General features: G+C 38.9%; 1 protein-coding gene across 1 annotated transcript in view; it reads left to right on the top strand.

Moving 5' to 3' along the window:
* Positions 1–1,008: 1,008 nt before the first annotated feature.
* Positions 1,009–15,514, top strand: part of HERC1 (HECT and RLD domain containing E3 ubiquitin protein ligase family member 1) — a 102,614-nt gene continuing 88,108 nt past the window's right edge. The window contains 1 exon segment of the mRNA XM_040569397.1: positions 1,009–1,172. The gene's annotated coding sequence lies outside the window, so the exon portion shown is untranslated.

Raw genomic sequence — 15,514 nt, 5'->3', positions numbered from 1 at the left:
GTGCTCTACAGCTTAATGGTGTGTGTGAAGCAATAATCGCTCTTGCTTGTTTGGAAGTTGACATGTCTGAGTTGCAGTCCCACTTGTTAGCCTCTAGCTCCTTTAGTGGAAGAGACAGTACAGGATTGTCCCCTGTTCACCTAGTTCATGTCACCTGTATTTTTGTCAGCTTCCCTCCTATTCCTGCCGTGGGCTGATGTAGCCATACTTACGCGATTTCTCCTTGAACAGAAGGTTTTTCTATTGCTTTTCTTGTTGGGTTTTCTGCTTTTTTAAAGTCATTAACAGTACTTCATGACATCATACCACTGATGGACCATAACCAATTTCCAAGGGTATATATAAAATTTATCAATATTTCTTGCCAGTCTGGCCTTACCAATCTGACTTGGTGTGTTAACTCTGCCTCAGTAATCTACTTCTTACTGTTTCAGACCCAAAATTTCAACTGCAGTGCTACTCTTACTCTCGTTACCCTGTTCATGTTAAGCTGAAGCTTTCTTTTTGGACGCTCCTGCTCCTCTCCAGCTGTGTCCCATTTTGCCTTTGCTGCACCCCGGCACACACCATCCCTTTCTCTTCTTTCCACTACCTGTGTTAGACTCGCCTCCTCAGTTCCACGTTTGTGCTCCGTTCCCCTAACGTGTTCTCAGCCTGACGGCTGGTACGCAGAAGCAGCTCTCAGCGCCCCCTCCCCTCCAGCACCCCACCGCCTCTCCTCCCCCTCTTCGCAGCCCCGGCACCAGCAGCCGGGGGCGAGACCCCTCCGCACACAGGCATTGGTGTGGGGGGGTCCCGGCTCCCCTTTCCCTTGCTTCCCACCGGGGCTCCCTGGGCCGCCCCCGGTCTCCTTCGCCTCAGCTCGGGCCGGGCCGGGCCCGGCCGCCCCCCCATTCCGCTCCCCGCCGCGGGCTCCTCGCATTCTGCCGACGGCGGCTCGCGGCCCTGCGCGCGGAGGCGGGGAAGCCGGCGGCGTCTCGCGAGACGTGCGCAGCGTCCCCGCGAGATCTGGCGGCCCCCCTCCCCCTCCCCGCCCGCGTCATGTTTTCTCTTTGACAAGCCGCCGCCGCTGCCGCAGGGAGGACGCGGCTCCGGGCGGGGACTCGCCCCCGGCCCGTGTCCCGGCCCCGCGGAAAGCCCCGGCCGAGGTGTGCCGCCCCCCGCGCTGCCTGGTGAGCCTTCGGCTGGGGGGCGGCTGGCGGGCGCGCTCCTTGGCGGGGCCAGGGGCGGGAGGCCTGAGGGAGCGCGGTAGGGGGGGGTGCTTCTCCTCAGCGCTTCTCAGCGCCGCTCCGGCCCCCGATGGCCGTCTCGCGGGGTGCGTCCGGGGGCAACCGCAGCCCGGCGGGGGGCGCCTGGAGGCCGTAGCTCCGGCCGCGGTCGTCGGGGAGGGGGCAGCGCGCAGGCGGGATGGAGAGAAGGGGGAGGCAGGCGGGGCCGGCCCGGGGTCGCTGCTCCCCTGCCGAGGGCGAGAGAGCGGCGGGTGTCTGGTACCTCTCCATCCTTTGTGGGAAATGGAGGGGAGCGCTCTTCGTGCTCCTTCGAGTCCGTATAAGCCGTACAGAGTCCGCGTGTTGCTTCGGCGGAGAGCCTCGGAGCGCCCACTGTTTCCCTTTGAGCCCCGTGAATGCGGTTGTAGCATGGCTGTGCATTACGTGCATCTCTGGCTGCGTGTCCTAGGTGTATCTGGTTGGCCTTGCAAAATACTGCCTGAGATTTGTCATGTGGGCCTCTGTCAACTGCATGACCTTAGATGTTCTGTGCATCTCCTGACCTGTCATCTGAACTGCATTGTCTCCACATGGCTTATTTGCTGGCTCCCGTTTGCCATGCTGAAAAATTGTGCGGTTGCTTTTACTTAGAGATGACTTATTTTGTATTATAAAGTGATGTTCTAGCAGATTGATTTTTTTAAAACTGCGTATGTTTATTTTCTTTTAGTAGGTAGAGTATTTTCTATAAAATCAGCTTTTCATGTTCATTAGGGGCAAAACCCTATTGTTACAGTCTCTCCCTTTCACAAGCTGCATAGGAGAGGCTTATGAGGACTTGATAAAAGCATCTTCATGTTATGTAGTTTCAGACCTGTTCTTCATGTTATATATTTAAGCTGATTGTTGGTTCATGGACTGTTTAATTTGCTTTAGCTGGGACCGTATGATGTATGCATGTATGTACATATCGTGTTGTGATCTTGATCAAATTTGTAGTCTAGCTAAGTGTTCTGTTAACTTATAACAAAATCTGAAGCTATACATTTACACATCGTGAATTTAGTGCTGCTTCTTTGAGGTACCGTATAAACTAGATCATGTTTAAGGTTCCTTCCAGTCCAAACTATTCTATGATTCTATGACCATCTCCGTTGCTTAGGAATGGGGGATTACAGGGACTTGGATATCAGGATTGAGTCTCAGATAATCATGTGAAAAATCTAATAGGCATTTAACCTGGAAAGGTAGATTGTATACTTGGTCAGCCTGCTACTGTTTTCCAGTGTCTTAAGAGGAGTCTGTTGGTTTTGAATGAGAGATTCAAAGCTGCACAAGATTGAAGTGCCATAGGACACACGAAGGGCATGGCCAGTCTCCTCTGTCCTTGCACTTGGAAGGAGTTTGTTAGGTGGCTTTACACACAGTGATTGTTTCTCCCTTAGAATGAAACATCTTGAGGCTCCTTCTCTCCAAGCATAAACAGACCCGTATACATTTGAGACTTTCCTCTTACATTCTTGTTTAAATGTATTATGTATATTTTATTCATTGCCTTAATATTAAAGATAATCACGTATTTTTGGTTGGAAGTCAAAGGGGAGCGAGTATGAAATTTTGCTCTGCAATTTGTGTAAAGGAGGTACTGAAAGGTTTATCTGGTTGTTTTTGAAGAATAATAGGGTTATAAAGTCTTCGACTTACTTTTGGTGGAGAATCACACATTTTTAAAATCGTTTTGTCCTTGAACCGAACAGTAGTTTACGAGTGAAAGCTTTTCCTTCTTCTATTTCAGAAATCAAATAAATGGGTATTGGTTAATTAGGAAAGGCTTTTAAGCACCCTGACAAAAAATCTCAATTGTTTTTTGTCTTTCATAATTTCAGGTAGATAATTTTGTCCTTTTTTGAAGGAAACAGCGCAGTGGTGCCTTGCACGGTTTAAAGTACTAATGATAGTGGGAGTGTTTTTACAGATGGGGAAAACCCATATGTGAAATTAGTCATGATATTTTGGTAGTAAAATTAAAAAATATACATTTGAATACTTTTTTAGGGCTCGTTTTCAGTATTCCTATCTTTCTTTCAGTTTGACTAATGTAATTCTTGTAATTGTCATGGGGTAGGAGAGCACTCTTATCCCTGTTCTACTTACAAGGGATGGAGCCATGTCATATGGATTTTGAGAAGACTTTGGTGGAGCAGACATTTGAGTTCCGATTGTAGGTTGTTATGAAGTCATTATCTGTTCAATAAAATTGACTTCATTTAGATACCATAGAGATACTTATCTTCAAAGTGTTTTTTTTTTTTTTAAAATCTTGCACTAGTATATTTTAGCTAAATATAGGGCGCATATGTTTACTATGGCTTTAGCTTCCTGTTGTCAAAGTAATGTTAGTGAATGGTAAGTACTCTGTTGCTTACGTTTCTTTCTCATGATTAGTTCTCAGAAGTACTCAAACCCTGAAATTGCTGGCAGGTTTTTTTCCCTTCCGTCTCCATAGTGGTGACATTCATATGGAAAATTCAAATCTGTTAAGTGTTTTCTCCCTTGAAACATCTGAATTAGCCCTTAGAAAATGGAGCTCTCCTTTCCTAGGGCTGCTAAAGTAGCTGGTAGTGTGCTGCAGATGCTTACTATGCAGCTTAGTAACTTCCCAGTAACCTGTGTAACTTCTGAAGATGGAAAGAAAAAAAAAAAAAAAGTTTAGCCAGGAACGCAGTGGCTATGGAATTTGCCAGTCAACAGCAAGTGTAGTTGTGGCCTGGGAACTGGCCAGGTATATTCCGTGGCCATGACTGCCTGTTGTGATTGACCTGATGTCATCAAGTAAGTTGGGACTGCGTTCAGGTGGCTCAAGCAGTCGTGTTCTCTCTGGGAGCTGGAATTTATTTACTCTTTAAAGAACAGCCAACAGTTCTGAGTCTTCATGAAGAGTGATATTATTATTATTGCTGCCAGCAGTGCATAATATAGAAATGTCATCCTCAAACATCAAACGCTTCTTTATAAATGCACAAATTTATACAACAAAAGTTTGGTTTTGAGTTACTTATGCTAGGAGTACTCTGAGTCAAGAAATGAAAATATTAATGCAGAGTGAAAAATTTGGTCATTTTGCGTGTAAGTTCCAGTCTAGCTTTGAGTACATTTTTTACTCTCTTGAATATGGTATTTATGTGTATGGAAGTAAAAATGGTCTCCATTCTATTATAAAATAGAATAACCTCTCTCTGTATTCCAGAGATAGAAGTGACTGAAAAACATGATAAGAGGACCATCAAATAGTTGAGGTTGTAAGTGACTTCTGGAGGTCATACAGTTCACCTCTCTGCTTTAAGTCATAGCCATATGCTGTGAGAGAATTGTTAGTGCAAAGAGTGTTCCTCCTTTCAGGGTTTTTAAAAGAAATAAAATATGCATTATTTTATCTGTTCTTTTTGTTGTTGTTTTAGAGGTTATAAGAAGCAAACTTTGCCATAAAATTATTCTTCGTTAAAGAGTTTTAAACAGTAGCTGGAAAAATAACTCACCAATTTTCTCAGAAGTTTAGCAGGCTGATTCAAGCAAAAACTTTCTTTTGCTTAGAAGAATCATGATGTGATGGTGCCTTGGGGAAGACTGGTAGTGGTAAGACCTCACCAGGGTTTTCAGGCCTTTCCCAGTGCAAGATCATGGTCCTTTCTTTCCTCAAACTGGTGCCATGTGTTTTATGTGTGGATGGGGGTGTCTGCTGCTCAGCTCCACAGCTTACTACCTGCTTTTGATGGTTATGTTGACCCTCTCATATTTTCTCAGCTTCTAGTTTAATATACTGTTATACCTCTGATGAAGTAATGAGTTAAATTGATTTTTGTAGGCTTCTCCACTGAGTACTAAATAATAAATTTTTTCTCTTTTGTATGGGTACGTTTTGTACGGCACCCAAAGTTTTAGTATGACTTATATTCAAGGAACATGATTATTAGGGGTTTGTGTCATTTTCTATATAAAAATAAGGACAAAAAAGCAAATAGATTTAATGTCTCATCAACTTAAAAATAAGTTTGTCCTCCTGTCTGTCTCCCAGAAAGTTTTTGGACTGACCAGCTAAAAGCATAGGATTTTATTAGTTTCAAGAGTAGGAATGATACGGAAGGAATAAACAGTCTTAGAACAACTGAAAATCATGCAGTAGGAAAGACCAAAGTTGGAAGAGTATCATTAGAACTTCAGCATGGCTTAGCTGGCAAATATTATGAAGCTAGTTAGAATTTAGTGTTTAGAAACAAAAGGTGATATCTGGTTGCAGAAATAATCCAAATTAGAGTATCAGTAACTTGGTTTCCATCTGCTGAGCAGAAGGCTAATACAAGAAAGGAAGAAAGATTGTGGATATTGTGACCAGTAGAGAGACATCCACCAAATCATTTAATTAGTACGTATTTCATTGTCACATTGTCAGTTCTTTTCCTTTTTTTTCTCTTTAATGAATGAAAACCAACTTGCTGTAACAGCTTTTCTTTCTGGCTTTTCCTGGTTTGATTGCTTGTGCTTTTTGTCTTGCTGCTCCAGATTTGTAGGAGACCATGTATTTTTTTTTCATTGTTTTACTGTCCATCTCATATTATCTTGCATCTCTCCCTTTTTCTTTTTTTCTACTTTTAAGGTTTCTTTTTGTCTATTTAGTTTAAATTCTTTATTCCTATGTAGTAATTTCTCTTCAGTGTCAGTATTTTGTAGTTTATCATTTTCTCCTTTTCGTTCCCATGACTGTTACATGTAGATTCCCATTCACCTCACATCTGGCATGACAATGAGCGTAGATTGTTTTGTCCAAAAAGAACATTTCAGGAGCATTGTCTCGTACAGTGGTCTACAGTACTTTTTGGTGTGACTAAAATACAAGGGCCTGTAGTGATAGGACAAGGGGTAATGGCTTTAAATTAAAAGAGGGTAGGCTTAGATTAGATTTTTGGAAGAAAATCTTTACTCTGATGATGGTGAGGCCCTAGCACAGGCTGCCCAGGGAAGCTTTGGCTGCCCCATCCCTGGCAGTGCCCAAGGCCAGGCTGGATGGGGCTTTGGGTAGCCTGGCCTGGCAGGGGGCTGGAGCTAGGTGATCTTTAAGGTCCCTTCCAACCCATTCTGTGATTCTAAAATACTGAAAAAATAACTCTTTAGGCAACCTTTTGTTCTGTTAGTATTGGTTTGAACAATCACATTTCACCCTGGCTATGAGCAGTATTGAATATCTTGTAGGTTTTGTGTTCGAAGGTTTTACATTGTTGGCCTACAATAAGAGATAGATGAACTCTGTCCTTGTGGTAATTGCTGAGGAATCTGCAAGTGTCTGTGTCTACAGTGCACTTCACGGTATATAAGGAAGTCATGGTCTTCATCTTGGAACTGTATAATGCCGTTGATGCACACTGTAGGCCGTTCAAATGATTTGAGAGAATCCAGATGTGGGGGTCCACCAAGTTAAGCAGAGCTACAAAATAGTCATTTGGATTAACTTCTCATGTCTCGCAGTACCTCTTCAGTAGTTGTAGTTATCTCCTGCTAAGCTGAAGTCTTCAGAAATTTCTGTAGCTTTCTTCAGAAACCACTGGTGTGAAGCTGGCCTGTGTTAGTTTCATTTCTGTCCTCTGAATCAATGAGTTGGGAAATCTTTGTATAGTAGCTGTATTGTTTTATGCTTTCAGAAAACACATTGCATTTGTTGAGATTTTCTTGTCTAGATTCTTACTTTCAGAGCCATAGAAACTAGGTACTTCAAGAAAAGTTCAGTACCTGTAAGAATTTTATAGGGGTTCTATTGAGTTAGTTAAGTTCGTGCTGCTTTTTGCATGAAAGCAAAACGTGCCTGGGAAAGATTCCTGCTTGAAATCATGCATTTAATTTATTCTTGAAGGCAGGATTTAAATTAATTTTATATATTCCTGGTTTCTGAATAAGTCTTTCAAGAAAAAAATGTGGTTTGGAGCCCTGGTATCTGCTGCTAAGGAATGTAATATATGTATGTGTGTATTTTTTTAATATATATATATATATATATATTGTGTGTGTATATAAATGAATAAAACATTATAAATGTAAAAATAATATGTGTAATATATATGTGCAAATATATGTGCAAATATATACCTTATCTATGTTATAAAATAAAATAAAAATATGCCTTTATTAATAAAGAAATGAAAATCAAACTTGTATTTGTACATTCAAACTGTAAAACTTCAGTTAAGAATTGCAGAAATTGCAGCATCGTAACAGTTGGTAACATGAAGCATGGTTCTTACAGGGACTTTGTGTGCCTCTTAAGTAAGAAGCATGAAAGAGAGGAATTTGAGGTGATATGGCATTCTGTGAAATGTTAGGAATTGTTAGGACTGGAACTCAGCAAAACCAGTAAACAGCCCTTCAGCTGTATAAATTCAAGATACATCAGTAGCTTGAATTCAAGATACATCAGTATCTTGCATTCCACGTTCAGTTCTGGAGATGTCATGCAGATGGACATAGAGACATGCATCTTTACGTCATTGTGTCAGTGCAGATGATTATACAGCAATAGAGGGAGCAGGAGAAGGGTGGGTGAAACTGATGATCAGAGGTATGCATTGCCTCTGTGCAAAGAGAGAGTCTTTGGTTTCAGCTGACGGTGCAGGGAAGAAATAAAAATAATCACATTCTTTTGTGCATCATAGCCTTGTTAGGAATTGCTCAGAACATTGAGGTAATAATTTAGTAGATTTAGGTAAAGACTTAGGTTTAGTGGCAAGAATGTTACATTCATTTGAATGAATATAAAATAGTATATAAGGGTTCTAAGTGCTCATGCTACAAAACTAGTATGTTGCAAGTTTGAAGAGATTCCACTTCTGTAATTGAAGTATATTATCGTCACAGTGAGGCAGTAAATAGAAGCCTATTGCATCAGTTTTTCAGTTATATTTAAAATAAATTGACTGTTCCAGACCTGTGATCAGCTATGTATATGGGACTTCTGCTTTCTTCAGAACTTACCTAAAATAACATTGGAGAAAAAGAAAGTTTTTAACAATATAAACGTGTTACCATTGAACAGTCAGTATTAACTTTCAGAGAATGAACTGGATTATTTTCTTAATGGGCTAGTAGAATTACCTGATTATTCTGATTGTGAATTTGTTTTTGAGTTTTGCGTAAGGCACAAAAAGCTTGATTTTTCTATCCTATCCACAGAAATTATTTCTCACAGTTGCAAACACAGATTAAACTTCTATTACCAAGACTAAGAGCTGTAGTGCACCCTGACTGCCATCTGTTTAAACACTAAATTTTCTAATCCTTGTCAGAAACCACCCAGGTGACATCATGCTTAAAATACCTCTAGCACAGTTTACTCTAGCACTACTCATGCTGAAAATAGTAAATGAAAATGCTGCAAACTTGAGAAAGATTATGTCAGTGAACACACACTGAGGAGCTGTATCCTTCAGAAAAACACAAATTTGCATATTTGTTAAAGCCTTGCTTTTCTTGGACTCAATTTAGAAAATATATTTACCAATCCATTGGAGAAAGGTAGTATATCATTACAGTGAGGCAGTAAACAGAATCCAGGCATGTGAATGTCACAGTGAGTTCCTTGTGTGCTCTTTAGTTTTGGTGGTTGCTGCCTTTTATTTGACGGTGCAGACTTCTAGCTTCTAGTGTTGCATGCCTTTGTAGGTAGGTTCCTGTAAAATAAAGTTAAATGCCATCAGCATCTTACAGAGTTCGCTGAAATTGTTAATTACAGAAAGGAGAGTGAGCACTTGCGAAACTCTGTGAGAACTTCTGATTTTTAGGAGGTCTAAGGGTTGAAACCTTGTAGCTACAGGCAGTTTTTCAAGAGCTCTGCAGAAAATAAAAGCTTTCAACTGTTTTTGTAGCAGTTCAAAGAGTCTGAGCACTTAGCTTCTGCCAGAGTAGTTGTTTTTGTCTGTGCTCGATTCACCCTGTAGTCAAACCAAGTTTAAAAAAAAAAAAAGGTAACATTTGGCTTTGTTAAATTCTGACCGTATTAGTATCTTCAGTGCATGTCCTAGATTCACTGGTTTAAGAAAATGTATTTTCTTCACACTGAGTGAAGACGCTGTATCTTAATTTATGCATATTGATTCTCAGGTTGTGGTTGATCAGGTGGTGCTGTCTTTCTCTTTCCAGAGTGTAGAAGCTTCTGGATCATAATTAGATGTTTGTTTGTTTGTTTTTGTTACCTTGTTTTTGTTACCTTGCAAATACTTTTCCAGAAATTAATCCTGTTTTTGACAGGCGGTATTATAACTTAGCCCTTCATAAATGCTGAAATAACTTTCCAGCTCTGCCTATCTTCTAGCCTTTGGGGATAGACTGTTGAAGCATTTTTTAATTGTGTTATATGTAATACATTATTTATACAGGAAGTGAAGAGTAATACGTTTTATTCATTTGATACTGTAGGGAGAAATATAATTAGCTAATGTAAAATTTGGATAGAATGTTAAATTTCATTCTTCTACCATTATAAGCATTGCTCAAATCCCTTTATAATTACAAATAATAATATCTATCTTTTTTCTCTTCAGAAACATTGTACTAAGTTACTGGTGATCCATAGTGTTGCTGCCTATGACACACAGTTCTTTTCTCTTATTTCTCTGGCTGGCATGCCATGATTTTTCTGAGCAGAAGAATATGACATTTTCCAAATCTTCAAGTAAGAAGAGGCTTCTGTGCTTTATATGCATTTAAAATTGTAAGAGTTTACGATGGTAACCTGATAGTCAAACCTTCCTTCAGTTGTGTAACTTACACTGAGATGCCAGTGGAAAAGATTGATCTTGTACAGGCTATAATGTTTCTAGTATTTTTGATTGCCAAAGAAATATTTGCAAAATCTCTTAAATCTACTTGGAATTTTGAAAATATTTGGGCTCTGAGTTCTGTTTGCATGCAGGCTTGCAAAAATGCAATCCAAGTGTGCTTATCGGAAAGTCTTACTACTATTTAAAAGAAAAGTAAGGGGAGGGATAGGCTTTCATGAGCTGTAGAAAGCTTTGAAAGTTGCAAGTGTGTTAGTTGAAGCATCATTTTTACAAGTTTGAAAATCTCCATGGACTGGACAAGTGATATCTACAGACTAGGTTAAAATATATTCTAACTGTTTATCATGTCCATTTGACAACACTTTATGTACGGTCCGTTTTGCTTATGTACGGTCCGTTTTGCTTTTTTATTCCTGTATTATGGTGTTTATTTATTCAGGTCTTGTAAGCAGGGAGGAAAGCACAAAGCTGTAAAACAACAATTGAGCAGGAAGATTCAGGTATACACAAACATCAGGAAATCACTTTATATTTGATTTAGCTACATTGATTTAACTACATTTCTGAGTTGTTCGTGTGTATTTTCCGTTTTACCTTTTAGTGATCTGGGCACAGCTATACCTTCTTCCTTCCTCTATTTGTAGGCTTTTATTATTGTCAAAATTTTTGATACAATACGATGAGTGCCCACATTTGGCAATGAGGTAGAAGCACTGAGTTGGGGATCATAATATATATTTATTTATTTATTTATATATATATATATATATATATATATATTAAAAAGCCCTAAAATCAGTTCCTCCCCTCCGCATTTCTTAGGTGGTTTCTGTTCATTGATGAATTGCATGTGTTTGCTAAGGACTGGGAAAACAAATTGTATGGGGAAATTGTACTGTTACCCTCTTTGCTTTCTAAACCAATAAGATAATATTCCTGTCTTCCACTTATTAACAATCTTTTGGAAAACCTTCTTTAAAAATAAAAAATAAAAATACCACTTTTTCTTTCCTCAACTGTCATACCCGAGTCTCTTCCTGCAGGAAATTAGAGTTCTCTCTCTGGTGTTCCCTAGCTAGAGTGGTTCCTTGTCCTGTTTCTCCCTCAAAAAGAAGCTACAGTGCGTGTTGTAATCAGTTCCTGTGGCTTCTGTGCAATCTCCATCTTTCTTTTATTTTTCACATTAATCTTTCTCTTAGATCTATACACAACAACACCTTCTTAGTAATCTTTTTAAAACCTAAATCCTAGAAGGGAACTTCCTGTTTACGTATATTAGGATAAATTTGCTCAGCTGCATGGAAGCAGTTCTTTGATGACAAATTCAAGTATCTCCTATAATTTCCAAGCTGAATTGGAAAGGTGAGACTATGGAAATTGCTTTTGAGAGGTTGTGTATACACTCTGTCCAGGAGCAGTCTTTCTCAGTAAGCTCAGCTTTGACCTTCAACCTCATGCAGAAGTCCACTTTTTTTTATATATATAAAAAAATATATCCACCCTCTCTCCCTGTATTGGAATAAAGGAATATTTACATGCTTTTTGCACATTCGGAAGTCCTTTGACTGTGTTGAAATTGAGAATTTCTATTAATAATCTATTTTGTAATTTATTTGTGTTTTTTTTTTTTTTGCCTTTAGTGAGTGGTTCTTATACATGTATTTGAAGTTGATCAAAGCTATCCCACTTACCTCAAAGTGAGAAAAAACAAAAACTACTTAGGTTTTTATTACAGCGTTTGGGAACTTAAAAAAAAAAATAAAAAAAAAAATCTTAAGGATTTGACAGTCATCTGAGCTAACTAAGAACTCTTAATTGTTTGCTTTGTTCACATTCTAGTAATTTAGGAGATGGTAATATTTGGCTGGAAAACTTACTTTATAGTCCCATTTTAACTTTTGTATGGCACATTGTATAGATACATAGTAAAAAACACATTTTACATACTTTTCCCTTAATTTCATTTTGATATTAACTGCGACATTTTGAAAGAATTACTCCCCTCTGGAAAGAAAGAAAGAAATGTTAACCAAAACTTACGCCTGCTTCAGATGCATATACATGAAATACTGTAACATTTATAGTATTTACTATAAATATATACAAAAAATGTATCTGTGTTCATATATTTGTTGTGAAATACTTGTTTTGTTATATCTGCTATGTCAATTTTCCATCAGAGTATTGTTCATACATTCATGCAGTCATTGGCATGGTGCTGTGTAAAATAAACTGTACTGTATGAAATAAACAAGCTGGGATTAATTGCAAGGTCAAGTTCTAGTCTGTGAATGTTTAAATTACTGTGGTGATGAAGAGATGAACATTATTTATATCTTAAGATACAGGTATAGTTCTTATTTAGGTAGAAAAAATACATTTTTTCCTCTGTAAAAGTATTTACTGTTTGGCCTACATTATTAGCGATATAAACTGAATCTTAAAAGAAAGCTGACTTTTTTAATCTGTTGTTCTTAATGAAGGCAACAGGCCTTCCACATTATAATGCAAGTGGTTTATTAGTTCATATAGGCACACTTAGATCTCAAAAAATGAATATTTTAAGAGAGCTGTTATAGGTGTCTGATTTCAGGCTGAATCATTTCCAGTTTAAGAAAACAAAGCCTTGTAATAACACGGAATATTTTAAATTCTCTAGGCTTACTAGGCCACTGCAGGCCTTTTTTTTTTTTCCCCCCCCCAGAAATACGGTACCTTTCCTCTTTTTCTCTATTTTAACTCAAAGGGAAAAATGATAAATGTATTAAATATTATTAGCATTTACTCTGTTTTACTGCCAAATACATGCAGGCTCATGTTTTTTGTTTTTTTTTTCTAATTTTTTTCCCTAGATGTAGCACTGTCTAAAAAAGAAGCTCTTTAAATCATCATGTAAGTAAATAGATGAACAGAAATATATAGGAAAAGGAGAAATTACATTAATGGTGAACTTTCATTCTCTGAGTTCTTGGCCATGTGAAAATGCATGCCAGCCATTTATTTATATAATTTCATAACATTCAAAATCCATATTAACTCGATCTAATTGAATTTGAAATACAGCCTTTTATCTACTTTTTTTTTTGCTTACTAATTATTGCAAGTAGTCAAAACTTCATCCTGAGCTTACAGTTTGAGTGTATAGCATGTGGTAATTTGTATGTTTGGTTATAGTTAATACTTGGTTTATAGAATCAAAGAATGGTTTGGGTTTGAAGGGACCTTAAGGATCACCCGGTTCCAGCCCCTTGCCATGGGCAGGGACACCTCCCACCAGCCCAGGCTGTCCAAACGACATCCGGCCTGGTCTTGAATGTTTCCAGGGATGGAGCAGCCACAGCTTCCCTGGGCAGCCTGGGTCAGAGCCTCACCACCTTCATAGGGAAGAATTTCTTCCTTATATCTAATCTAAATCTACCCCCCTTTCAGTTTAAAGCTGTTACCCCCTGTCCTATCACTGCACTCCCTGACAAAGAATCCTTCCCCAGCTTTCCTGTAGGCCCCCTTTAGGTGCTGGAAGCCTGCTCTAAGGTCTCAGCGGAGTGTTCTCTTCTCCAGGCTGAACAACCCCAACTCGCTCAGCTTGTTTTCGTGGGAGAGGTGCTCTAGCCCTCTGAGCATCCCTGTGGTCTCCTCTGGACTCATTCCAGCAGGTCCATGTCCTGCTTACATGGGGGGTCCCAGAACTGAACGCAGTGCTGCAGGTGGGGTCTCACCAGATACGATGGGGAAAGCCCTGAACAGACTAGAGGTAGGTGGTTTGTACTTTTGTGCTTCTAAACACAAACCTGAAACATGGGGATGACCCATGCTTCATGGTACAGCTTCACAAGTTGTGGACTCCTCTTTGGTGTGTGCATTTTAAATGGTGGACTGATGCAGAGAAAAAAAATCCACCTTTGCCTATGCTCTAGTTAAGTTCCATGTTTCATGAAATATTGAAGAGAGCTCTCTTAAGCATATTTTCTTTTGTTATTTAAATATCCTACTCTCCTTTTAGCTCAGGGAAAAAAGCCACCTTGATTATATTTCTATTCTTTTCACAGGTTTCATTTTAAGGTTCTTTTCTTTTCACTCCGTTTCATGTGACCTAAAAGGAAAAAAAAATAGCATTTAGTGTCTCAGTTGAAGTGAAGGGTAATTAACAGCTTTGTTCTTCATCCTGCAAATATTCTAGTAGAGTATTTGATGAATCTAAGCTTTTGAATCAGTTTAGTTGTAGAGTCTACAGCACTGCCTGTGACTCACAAAGCTATTCAGCATCATTTCCCCCCAACCTTAGTAGTAGTGTGTAAGAGGGTAGCGGGCAAATCCCTTTTCCTTCATCTTCTGCTTGGCAGCAGTTCTTTCTTTTTATTTTTGAACTGCCAGTAGTATTCATAGGTTTCTGAGTCTTCCTCCTAGCACTTGTTAGGGAAAACTGCTTTCTTGGCAGCTGTTAAATTGGATACGAAATATGTGAATTCTTTCCTCAATATAATATTTATGAGAAACGTAGATGACCTTTGAGCTTACCACAGGTTTTGCTGAAGGTGGTTTCATCCTTATGTTTTTGCTTTGCTATCTTCAGTGTTACTTGTTTGCTCTTCGTGTAACAAAGCTTCCTTCATCAGCTATGCATAATTAGTGTTTCCACTTACTTAGACATGTTCCTGGAATAATTTTTTTAATCATTGAATCAGCTCTTATACGGAGGTTTTCTAGATTGGTTTCTGACTATATACCAAAAATCTTGGAATTCAGAGCTATTAGACAGGATACAGAGGCAGTTTTAGTTACCTTCAGATTTATTCCACTGCATTTCTTACATTTTCTCAGTCTTAGAAGAACCTTAGACTCGGTGGTTGCTATCAGTGTGCCTTCTTGTATGGGAGTTTTTCAAGCTCAGCTTTCGTTTTCAGAATGACAAGTTTTCTGTCACGTTATCAATGCTTTTACCTTGGCAGCAATGGACTGTTGTATAAACAATAACTAAGGAACTCTGGTGTTTTTAATGGCTTCATTGTTACTTCCCATGCATGTGGTTCTCCTGGGTTAGGTTTTTGCTGCTGGGTTCAAAAGCTGTCTACTGAAAATTCCGTGTTTATGGAAGTGTAAAAAATATTAAGCAAGCAAGACAACACAAAAATACCCATTTAATTGCAATATATCCACTAAAGTCAGGAAAAAAAAATCCTAAATCCATTTGCAAAGCACTAAATAAAATGCCTCTAGATTGCAAGAGAACGCTAAAAATAGTAAGACAAAAGTAGACAGTTTTTGAACTATATGGGTTGCATATAAAAATGGCATGCTGAGTGCAAACTGCACTTACATTCTTCTATAGATTTCTCCTGCTTAATGCCAGGGTTGGGATCCAGAACAATGGATAAGATCTGGAAATTAAGCCGTTCCTTAATTTGTAATTAAGTGGATATTCTGAAAGCTAGTTACTCCAAAACCATATGGCTTTCATTTTTTCAGTCTTAAGTGTTCATTGAACAGCCT

The sequence above is a fragment of the Cygnus olor genome, chromosome 11, assembly GCF_009769625.2.
Source record: "Cygnus olor isolate bCygOlo1 chromosome 11, bCygOlo1.pri.v2, whole genome shotgun sequence".
NCBI classification, from domain to species: Eukaryota; Metazoa; Chordata; class Aves; order Anseriformes; family Anatidae; genus Cygnus; species Cygnus olor.
The sequence above is the reverse complement of the archived record's forward strand: the minus strand, read 5'-3'. Positions and strand labels throughout refer to the sequence as shown.